The sequence below is a fragment of the Silene latifolia genome, chromosome 2 (assembly GCF_048544455.1).
Source record: "Silene latifolia isolate original U9 population chromosome 2, ASM4854445v1, whole genome shotgun sequence".
Lineage (NCBI taxonomy): Eukaryota > Viridiplantae > Streptophyta > Magnoliopsida > Caryophyllales > Caryophyllaceae > Silene > Silene latifolia.
In genome coordinates this window covers 74,859,844-74,871,986 of record NC_133527.1, presented here as the reverse complement: position 1 = coordinate 74,871,986, position 12,143 = coordinate 74,859,844, and the positions used below count along the sequence as shown (strand labels likewise).

The 12,143-nt window shown below is 40.5% G+C and overlaps 1 long non-coding RNA gene across 1 annotated transcript; it reads left to right on the top strand.

The window, feature by feature from the left end:
* The first annotated feature begins 4,938 nt into the window (after positions 1-4,938).
* LOC141629831 (uncharacterized) lies at positions 4,939-5,499 on the top strand. The gene is made up of 3 exons (XR_012537365.1): positions 4,939-5,022; positions 5,156-5,271; positions 5,432-5,499. It is a non-coding gene; the product is annotated as an uncharacterized LOC141629831 (long non-coding RNA).
* The last annotated feature ends 6,644 nt before the right edge of the window (positions 5,500-12,143 follow it).

The window sequence follows — 12,143 nt, the reverse complement described above, 5'->3', positions numbered from 1 at the left end:
CCGTCCCCCAAAAAGGGTTCACCCGTCCCCTCTTAGGGTGTCTTTTGGTCTTGTCGTTGGTCGAATGACTATGTACAAGGGAAAGGGTTTAGGGTTGGGTTAGGCGGTTCCGCGGTAGCGGATCCGCCTAACCCAACCCTAAACCCTTTCCCGTCCCGGTTTAGGACACCCGGCCCCCCTCGTTAACCCCGTCCCCCAAAAGGGGTTCACCCGTCCCCTCCTAGGGTGTCTTTTGGTCTTGTCGTTGGTCGAATGACTATGTACAAGGGAAAGGGTTTAGGGTTGGGTTAGGCGGATCCGCGTAGCGGATCCGCCTAACCCAACCCTAAACCCTTTCCCGTCCCGTTTTAGGACACCGGCCCCCTATCGTTAACCCCGTCCCCCAAAAGGGGTTCACCCGTCCCCTCCTAGGGTGTCTTTTGGTCTTGTCGTTAGTCGAATGACTATGTACAAGGGAAAGGGTTTAGGGTTGGATTAGGCGGATCCGCTACAGCGGATCCGCTTAATCCAACCCTAAACCCTTTCCCGTCCCGTTTTAGGACACCGGCCCCCTACCGTTAACCCCGTCCCCCAAAAGGGGTTCACCCGTCCCCTCCTAGGGTGTCTTTTGGTCTTGTCGTTGGTCGAATGACTATGTACAAGGGAAAGGGTTTAGGGTTGGGTTAGGCGGTTCCGCGGTAGCGGATCCGCCTAACCCAACCCTAAACCCTTTCCCGTCCCGTTTTAGGACACCCGGCCCCCTACTGTTAACCCCGTCCCCCAAAAGGGGTTCACCCGTCCCCTCCTAGGGTGTCTTTTGGTCTTGTCGTTGGTCGAATGACTATGTACAAGGGAAAGGGTTTAGGGTTGGATTAGGCGGATCCGCTACAGCGGATCCGCTTAATCCAACCCTAAACCCTTTCCCGTCCCGTTTTAGGACACCCGACCCCCTACTGTTAACCCCGTCCCCCAAAAGGGGTTCACCCGTCCCCTCCTAGGGTGTCTTTTGGTCTTGTCGTTGGTCGAATGACTATGTACAAGGGAAAGGGTTTAGGGTTGGATTAGGCGGTTCCGCGGTAGCGGATCCGCCTAACCCAACCCTAAATCCTTTCCCGTCCCGTTTTAGGACACCCGGCCCCCTACTGTTAACCCCGTCCCCCAAAAAGGGTTCACCCGTTCCCTCTTAGGGTGTCTTTTGGTCTTGTCGTTGGTCGAATGACTATGTACAAGGGAAAGGGTTTAGGGTTGGGTTAGGCGGTTCCGCGGTAGCGGATCCGCCTAACCCAACCCTAAACCCTTCCCCCGTCCCGCTTTAGGACACCCGGCCCCCTACTGTTAACCCCGTCCCCCAAAAGGGGTTCACCCGTCCCCTCCTAGGGTGTCTTTTGGTCTTGTCGTTGGTCGAATGACTATGTACAAGGGAAAGGGTTTAGGGTTGGATTAGGCGGGAAAGGGTTTAGGGTTGGATTAGGCGGATCCGCGGTAGCGGATCCGCCTAATCCAACCCTAAACCCTTTCCCGTCCCGTTTTAGGACACCCGGCCCCCTACTGTTAGCTTATTTTTGAATCCTATAGCTTATTTTGTGAAACTGGGAGTTTATTTTGTGCATCTCAGGTCTTATCCCTGGATTCAGACTATATAAATTTTATGCCTTATTTTGTGAATCATAGAGGTTAATTTGTGAAACTGGGGTGTTATTTTGTGAATCTCAGGTCTACTCCTCACATTCAGACTATATAACTCTTATGCCTTATTGAAAAGAATCCTTGATGTTATTTCGTGAAACTGGAGAGTTATTTTGTGAATCTCAGGTCATATCCCCCCAAAATAGACTATATAAATCTTAGTTCTTATGTTTTGTGTATCCTTTCAGCTTATTTTGTGACGCTAAAGATGATTATTGTGAAACAGGCTACAAGATGAAGCGACCATCACAGGCGGTTGTGCAAGCAAGCGCTTCTGCGCCAGCAAAAAAACAGAGGGTGCGTTCAGAGGGACTGCCTACAGTGAGGACTTGAATGTCGCCAAAAGGGTTGTACAACTTTCTGAAAGATACGGAAAATCCACCGAGCGATCAGCAGATTCAAGCTATAAAAGACATGGGCTTTGGCGGTCTGTTAATGATTAAAACAGACAAGGTTCCCGGGGACCTTGCTTATTGGCTAGTGTCAAATTACAACCAAAGCAAAGGGATGGTTATTTGACAAAAACTCCCCGTATTAGAGGAGGACATCCATCTTTGCATGAACATTCCAATGGGTTCAAGACCTGTTGAGGAAGCGTCACATGTGGATAAGTGCCCTGCTTATTTAGCTACGTTGGAAAAGTTCCGAAAGCAATATCCACACAAATATATCGATGATCACCACGTCTTGAACAAATTATCCATGCAGAAAGATGGTGGAGATGACTTTAAACGAAATTTCATCGTTTACATATTCTCGTCTCTGTTGGGTGGTGTGCAAGGGAATCGCGCAAGTTTGAGGATTTTAAAAAGTTTAGGTGATACTTCATCGATTCCGAATTCAATTGGTGCAATTTCATCAAACAGAAGTTGGCTGACCAAGTTGAGTCTTGGCAAAAGGAGGAGTGGAGAGATGTCAAACGCTTGAAAGGAGATAATTTTTTTGGTGGACCCATTATGGTGCTCATGTACATTTACTTGGACCGTTTCGTCTACAAATCAAGATTGGTCGTAAGAAAGTTTCCAACTTGTTGTAATTGGACGAAAGAAAAAATTGCAAAAAGAATTAAACAGGAGTTGAAGGCAAATAAAGGTTTCGGTCATGGTTCTGTGGAGCCTCCCCTTGTCATGAGCTACCACACACTCGCACCCGCACCTCAGCCACCGGTCACAAAGATTGAGCATGTTCAGTCCAAATCAACCATCCAATACCACGAAGAAGGCAAACCAGATATAGGGTCTGATATTCCACATTGTGGTGACAAGGAAACTGATGGCCTTAGTGATGTGAAGTGTTAGATTGTTCACAAATTTCTTTGAAGCCGCAAAGGTAGCGGGCTGCACTTTCGCTAGCTACAGATCTCTTGCTATTCAAGCTACGATCATGCTACCTTCCTCAGCAGCGGTTTCTACTATGGTGGCAGCCGTTAATGGTATTGCGGACGGGTATATTTCATCCCAACAGGATGAGTTTGATGAGAATGTTGGGGATGAAGAAAATGCCGATGATGGGAATAAGGAGGAAAATATAGAGATGGGTAATAATGAGGATGCTAAGAAGGATGAGGACGGTGAACTGAATTTGGACAACGTGGTCAATAATATCGTTGGAAACATGTTATCCATTGCAGCGAATGTTGTGGAGAATGATCACGTTGTTAATGACGATGTGGATAGGATGGGTGGATGGTCCGAAGCTGATTTACGTGCGGCATTGGAAATTATGGATGACACTTTTGTACCGATTCGTCCACCAGATCCCACAGTGACAAGCAACCCCATTCGGAAACGTCGTAAACCAAGATTGCCAACCCCATCAGATTGCCCACGGTGGAGGTCGCTAGCAGAGACGACGATCATTTTTTGTCTTCAAGAAGACAGATCTATTGATCCTCGGTCCCACCAACACCAACACCCGGTTGTCGAACCAGCCGAAACCCCAATTGTTATTGATTTACCTGATACTCCAATGATTCCAGTCGTCCGTCCACCATCTCCGAAGCTGTGTGTGGAAGAATCTGAGCAATTGCCTGAAAAACCATTGGTCACTCACCTTTACATTCGTCGTCGTCATGTAAACCGTTTATCAGGTGATGAAACCACCGGTCCGTGCCAGAAAGCAGAAGAAGAGGGACCAGGTGAGGAAAGCATACAAGGTGAGGAAAGAATAGATCAGTGTCAGAGGGAAGAGGATGAGGGAACCAGATTTCCTACATTATCGGTACCATCAGTTTCTGATCATGTTGATGTCAATAATGTTGATGTCAATAATGTTGATGTCAATACTCCTGCTATTGTGCGTCGTAGAAGAGAGATAATTCCAGCTGCTGCCTATCGATCTCCGTATCTCCAAAGAAACATCAGTGTTATTACTCCTTTTAATAGGGAGGAGAAAATACTGTTGGATTTCGGGCTTTGCTCAACAGTAGAACAAAGGTATTTGACTATGAACTTGTTTTGTAAATCTCAGGTCTCATTTTGTGAATCAGTCAATTTATAAATCGTAGGGCTTATATTGTGAATCCAATAGACTGTTTTGCGAATCTGACGGCTTGTTTTGCGAATCTGATTGTTTTGATTGTTGCGTGCAGTGATATTCTTTTTCAAAGTAACACTGAGAGATTGACAAGGAGCATGTTGAGGACTATACCGAAGGTGATCGAGTATGTTTCAAGTTGTAAATATTTGGTGTGAGATCCTAAACAAGAATGAGAAGTTGAAATCCGGATTCTCCTGTTCGTTTATTTGTTCCATACTCCAATGACGGTGTTAGTTTCCCCCCCGGGTTGTCTGGAAAATATTGATGTTTCTTGATTCAATTAGTAAGTTTTGGTTTGGTGTTATTATGTTTTGTGAAACCTATTTTCATCTTTATGTTCTTCTTTCCATTTCATCTTGTCTTGTTTTCAGATTTGCACTCCAATCATGTCTACATCATGCCCACCGTTCTTCTTTTGTTTCGACCTTCGATGGAATAAATTGACAGTCATACACCCTATGAATGGAGTAGATGTTAACTATTCTGATTATGTACAACCTACGGTGCGTCTTTTCCTCCATTTCTGGTTATGCAAAGCTGTGAATTTACTTTTTTTTTCGTGAATTCACGATCAAAGTGTTTGACAAGCATGTAACACATCCACATAATTAAGTGCTAATTTAGGTTGTGTCTGTGCAAAAAGACAGGCTCATTAATTGGGTTTCACCGAGATTCGCAGCAGTGGCTGACATGATGCCTGAGTTGTTTATCCCTCCTTCAATTTTGAAGTCCGGTGAAATGGATACCGGCGTCTATTTGTTTCACCTGTTGGAGCATTACAAAGGGAACAAAACTGACTGTCCTTTAATTATAACTTCTGTAAGATACCTTTAGTTAACCTTGTGAACCTGAGAGTTAGATTTGTCAGACCTTGAGTTGATTTCCCTGAAACCTGGGGCCAGTTCTGTGAACTTTGGAATAATTATAAGGACTTTTTGTTTTGCATTTATAGGTAAGTCAACTGAAACGCTATGCATTGAAGTTATGCGTTCGAATTATGACCTCCGGTGACAACATGTTGAAAGCTACTGTCGAACGAAGTGCAGAAGAGTGGAATTGTGTGCCTATGTATGACCCATTCCCTTATTAATCATGTTTTGTGAATCTTAGATGTTATTATTGGTTTTATCTGTTGTTCTTAATTTCTGAATCGTGGGTCTTATTATGTGAATCAAAGATCTTGATTTGTGAATCACAGATCTTAAGCTGTCTTATTAATATTTGTCAGGGGCTACCGGCGTCTACCTTATTCTGAAGACGACCTTGTGAAGTTTATTTGGCACCGCAAAGGAAGAGATGTCATACAGTAAGTACTTTTCCCCCTTTACTTTAATTTTTATTTTTATTTTGGATAATTCTAGTAATGTTTCTTAATGTGCCTTACTACAGCGAGGCTATGGTGTGTACTGAGTGGATGGAAGTCACACGAGTGGGTTTATCTACGCTTAGACCGCGTCAGTGGGTTATGGATCAAGTAAGTAGACTACTATCAGCGTTCATTTCATTGTATTATCTGTAATCTTTTGTTTCATTCCTAATATTGTTTTTTTAGGTGATTGATATGTTTGGGATTAAGACGACACTTCATCGACCAGATCTTCTGTACTTGCCATCGACTGTCATCGTGGTTAGCTTTGAACTTGTTTTAATATTCAAGTATCTTGATTTATCCCAAATTGATATGGTTCGTAAAATCACCTTTTGTGGTATGTAGAATCGTACAAAGAAGAAAAACCCCTGTATTTGGAATCAATACATCAGTGGGACATACAAACCGGTGAATGGTGCCACAATCCGAAAGGTCTGGTCCCTCCACAATATATATTTTTTTTTTTTTTTTTGTGGTGGACATGTTGGGCTGTAAATTGGAGACTAATCTTTATTATATCAGGTTTTTATACCGCTGATCAAAGACAAACATTGGTGGGCTTGTATATGCGATATGGAGAGTAAAACGAATTACATCCTCAACTCAAGCAACAGCGTACAGTCTTATGATGTACATAATACAACCATAGACATGGTATTAATTATTTGCCTAATCTAACCCTTGACAGTTTGTGAATCAGAGTATATAAAACATTTTTAGTGTACAATCAGTATTAACTCGAAACATTTTCAGGTGGCCAAATTATCTCCTATTTTGGCAAGTAGTTCCCCGTCATATTATCCCATCCGGTTTCTGCACTCTCACATGGTTTTAACTCTCAAAGTTCCTCAACAATCAAATAAGTAAGTTATTCCCTAATGTGTCCGCTTTACGGAAATTAAATATTGTTTACTAAACAGTTGAACACTATACTACATTCAGTTTTGATTGTGGAGCTCACGTGTTGAGGTATTTGAGTATGTTGGACTGTGAGCTCGGTGATTGCGAGAATCCAGGACAATTATCGGTAAGAAACAAGTTGAACAAAAGTATACGTACATGAAATCTGTATTTGAAACTGTGTTGTTCATTAATTTCAACTATAATTTCTTACAATTGCAGAGAATGCCAGATTTTCGAAAGTCTGTAATGATGCAACTACTTTCATGGGATGCAAATACTAGAACGGTACAGTCCCGGTTCTTTAATAACTTTTGCATATCAAATCCCCATTCATTCATAGTATCCGCGATATTTTTAATAGTAGCGAGCCATGCTTGTCCGTGTATATATTTTGAAATATTGTATGTGTTTTCTGATATAGGAGTATAAGTAGCAAGATGTGCTTGTCTATGGTGGTGATATGATGTGAAGCAGGGAGATCGTTCTTCAGTGTATGCTTCTCTGGTTGGGAATTTATTCTTCATGATTGTCTTTGTGAGCGTGTAGTAGAAACGGGGCATCATTTATTCTTTTGCTGTGAGTTTTGGGTGTTATGCAGTGTATACTTACTTATCTCTGGTTGGTTCGTCGGAGGCATTTGTCCCTTATGCGTGGGATTTAACTTGTGGTGGATACAATCAAGTATTACGTTAGTATAGTATTAGATGGTATATGCAGGATCTATCAAGTATTCTAGTGAATATGTTATTAGTCATTTAGTTGGGTGCTAATCTGCTTATTTAGTAGATCTCCGTTTGTAATAGTTGACTTTAATCAATGGAATTGATTAGTCGCTTGAAGTTGTGAAATTTAACGTGGATGATTTATAAAGCGTCTGATTCGCAAAATTAGACCTGAGATTCACAAAAGAATGTCTGAGATTCAAAAAAAAAAAAGGACGATATTCACAAAAAGATGGATTCACAAAACAAGTCGATAAAATGAGACCTGAGATTTACAAAAGAATAAGAATGTCTGAGATTAAAAAAAAAAAGACGATATTCACAAAAGATGGATTCACAAAACAAGTCGATTCACAATATTAGACCTCGGATTTATATATTGTCATTCACACGGTAAGATTCATGAAATAATATTTAAATTGTGTCGTTCACAAAATAAGACCGTTTAGCCAGTTGACCGTTCCTTTCTAATAAGATTACGAATCTTCCTAATAATTGCGAAAATTAGACCCAGGATTCACAAATTAATACCAACAAATAAGATTTCCAGGTCTTTTGTACATATTAAGATTTAAGATTCATAAAAAAACCTCTTACATTCACAAAAGAATCTCTCAGATTCACAAAAATAAGATAAACAAATAAATATGTTGCCAAACTAAAAGACTGCTCCTTTCAAAATTGCCAGTGTCTTCTTCAATCATCATATCTATTTCTCAAGGAAAGAAGACTCTTTCCTTCATTCTTCATCCTCATCCCCTTCCTCTTTTACTTCTTCGTCCGCTAGCTCTCCCTACGTAAAAGACAGAGTTGGAATTAGAAAGATGTTTACAAACATTAGATGTACAATAATAAAAGTGAGGATCATGCAAAATTGGGTGACACGACGTGATTCACATTCATATAAGCCAACTGTTGTCATTCATGTTACAAAGTGAGGAATTATATCAAGTTACTACATACAATCAGTCTCATTTCTGTGATTCACAAATAAAGATATGTGATTCACATAACAAGACCCAGGATTCAAAAATTAAGACCTGGGATTAAACGAAGAATGAGTTTCAATTCTTTTTGGATTAAACCGTCATTTACATATTTCTAAACATTTCATCTGTGTTAATTATTTACCACACATACACATTTCTAGACATTTCTACACATCGTGGCAAGTGCCATGAATGTTGTTATTTACAACGTTTCACACAAAACATTCATTCATTCTCTTTATTTAAAACGTTTCACACCAAACACATTTCAACTCTATCCATTGCATCTGATGCATCTCTTTGTTTCATCAATCGGTTTGTTTCTATATAAATAGGTTTTGTTTCACATCTCTTTCTTTCATTCTCTGTAGTTACTCACATATCTTTGTTTCACATCTATTTATTTAACCCTCCATACCCGTCTATCCCGAAACTTCAAACTTAGTCCATAGTGAATTCCCTCTAAAACCATTATGTCTTCTAATAATTCATCTGATGCATCGTATGAATCTGATGGCTATGAATCTGATGGCTATGAATCTGATGCATCCTTTGATTCAGTAGAAAGTTTCGGACGCCATTCCGAAATATCGTACGTCAAACCTGTGATGTGCATTCTTTATAATTTGCCAAGCACAAGAGATGGGTTTGGAAAGGAAACTCTCTCATATGATCTTGACAGATTAGTAGAAATTATTCGGGGTGCTGGATTAAATTTAGTTCAAGCTATCCACCCGGCTATTACTGACAATGGGTCGTTCAAGGGACATGCAATGATCGAGTTTGGAGGGGGAGATGAGCGCAATTGCTTCCTTCAAGCGCGCAAACTGGAGCGCGCTTTTTCTAATAATGAAGCTTCGAGGTGGTGGTTTGAAAACGTTAAACCTCCGTCAGGACCATATTTATGGGTTGCTAATAGAGATGATTTGGGACTGGTCGCATATTTGTATGCGAAGGGGCCTTCCTTTGAGTTCGGGACAATTCCGCTTGCATGGGAGAACGACCCGGTGGATTGGGTTGAAGGTGATAATGATGTTTTCAGTGATATTCGTTTTGAAATCCGCAACTACTTTCCGGATTATTAATTTGTACTGTACTTCTATATGCCAAAATCTCCATTATCACAATTAAATATAAAACCTTGATCAAATAATTGATCAAATATATGATGTGCTATATATGTAGAAGTAATTTATGATTATATTCCAGGCGAGTAATAAACCGATCTTATTACAACGATCAATTTTTTTGATTATAATCTTATGTTTTCGCATTAAACTACTTCTTAAATCATTACAATTGAATAGATTCAAAATACTAAACAAATCTTCAAAGATTAAAATAAGATTTGAATTGAATCTAACCTTCTTGCTATAATACAATGAAATTCGTTCGTAGGAAGGGTCATCGACGAAAATATTGGTGGTAGAATAGGCGGTGGGAGTGGCGATAGACGGTGGAAGTGACGGCTAGCGGTGGTAGTTACAGCTAGCGGTGGAAGTGGTGGGAGTCGATCAAAGATCAGTGTTTGTGGTGGGAGGCAGGGAGGGTGTCTAATTGTTTCAGGTGGGTAAAGAAATAAGAAAGCGCGCTTGAGAATTGGTTTAATGCCAAAAATAAGATTTCCAGGTCTTTTGTACATATTAAGATTTAAGATTCATAAAAAAACCTCTTACATTCACAAAAGAATCTCTCAGATTCACAAAAATAAGATAAACAAATAAATATGTTGCCAAACTAAAAGACTGCTCCTTTCAAAATTGTCAGTGTCTTCTTCAATCATCATATCTATTTCTCAAGGAAAGAAGACTCTTTCCTTCATTCTTCATCCTCATCCCCTTCCTCTTCTACTTCTTCGTCCGCTAGCTCTCCCTACGTAAAAGACAGAGCTGGAATTAGAAAGATGTTTACAAACATTAGATGTACAATAATAAAAGTGAGGATCATGCAAAATTGGGTGACACGACGTGAATCACATTCATATAAGCCAACTGTTGTCATTTATGTTACAAAGTGAGGAATTATATCAGGTTACTACATACAATCAGTCTCATTTCTGTGATTCACAAATAAAGATATGTGATTCACATAACAAGACCCAGGATTCACAAATTAAGACCTGGGATTCACAAAGCAACCTCTGGGATTCTCAAAGTAAGATAAACAGATAAATGAAATACTTGATTAATATCAGATGTAGTTGCGTAGATGAATACAAACCTGATTCACTGGAGGAAGGTCTGCAAAATCATATGGACAATTCCTTTTGTCGTGGTTTCCCTTGCGCTTACAGTTAGCACACAACCTTTTTGCTTTTTCCGCCTTCTTGATTGCCTTATTTTTCTTGCTCACCAACCGTTTACCACAGCCTTTGTTCCTAGACACATTAGGCGGTAAGATGTTGGTTTCTTCTGGAACCTTGCAGCCCAGTAGAAGCTCAATCTGTTGTTGTTTTGTCAACGGTTGAGTGTTTCCCTCTAGTTTTGTCCTGAATTCCTTGATTAACTTGGCAAACTCTCTCACATCCGACTCTTCTTTCCTTTTGAGCATACCAACAGTTAACTGAATCTCAGACCACACCACAGACATTCCAATCTGTTTTGTACTGGTATTGTTGTATTTCTCTAACAGATTCCCATTCCAATCATAAACGTCACTTTTGAGTGCATTCTTGCTCCACCTTTGCAAAATATATTTATCAGGTATGTCCTTAAACTTTCCCGAACAAACCCAAATGATGTGACTGCATAAAATACCTCTCCTTTCAAACAGTTTACATGTGCACCTTACATCATTCGTGATTCTACTGCACTCAACTGCAAATTTTAGTCCTTTCTTTGCATCGTCAACTAACGACACTTCAAAGTTCGTCACAGGATCTAGCGGAGTGTATCCAACCAAACTGCAGGTATTTATTGAAAGCTTCACCTGGTTTTGGAACTCATAGAACATCGCATGGGTATAGCTTCTCACTGCTTGTGTCTCCCATTTTGACCCATACAGTGTTTCGGGATTGAATTCGCATTCTCCTCTTCACGGAGCTTCAAAGCAGTGCTTTTGGTGGTCGGTGGCGCTTTCATAGCGCACCAAGAACTCGATTAATGTCCCGTATTTGTTTTCAAACCGCTTAAAGAAACTATTAGCACTCTCTGACCTTTGTGTAGTTCGTAGTAAACCGCCCATTGGCACATTTCTGAAATAAGCGGGTATCCATGTGTGTCTATCAGCGAACTTCCCATTCAACCACGTATTGTCTTCCAAGGAGAAATCGTTCATGACTTTAAGCCACTTCTCTTCAAATTCCCCGGGCTCCAGGTCATCGTCCCATACAACACCGTTCAGACGGGTTAAAAAGTCGGTATCTCTACAAATTTTACTCCCAACCTTGTCGGTTATTTTCTTCATGATGTGCCACATGCAAAACCGATGTTTCGCTGTTTTGAACTTAGCTGCAATGAACAAAATCAAATTATCGACCGTCACCATCATTTTATAATAACTAAATTCACGCAGTTTCACATGACAAAGTCATACGACGCACTATTATGTAAATCTCAAGTCTTATCCTCAGATTCGGACCATAAATCATATAGCTTATTTTGTGAATCCTATAACTTATTTTGTAAATCTGGGGGGTTATTTTGTGAATCTCATGTCTTAACGTCGGATTCAGACTATATAAATTTTGTAGTTAGTTTCATAAACATACCTGGAACTGCTTTAATTATTCCTGGGTCTTCGTCAGTGATGATGTAGTTAGGCTCCTTCCCACCCATAGCCGCTTTAAATCGGTCAAATACCCACATGAATGACTCCTCGTTTTCATGTTCTATAAGCGCACATGCAAATGTGATTGACCTTTTATGATGGTCAATGCCCGTGAAAGGCGTGAACGTCATGTTGTACTTGTTTGTACCATAAGTTGGGTCGTATGAAACTCCATCCCCAAACAGAGCA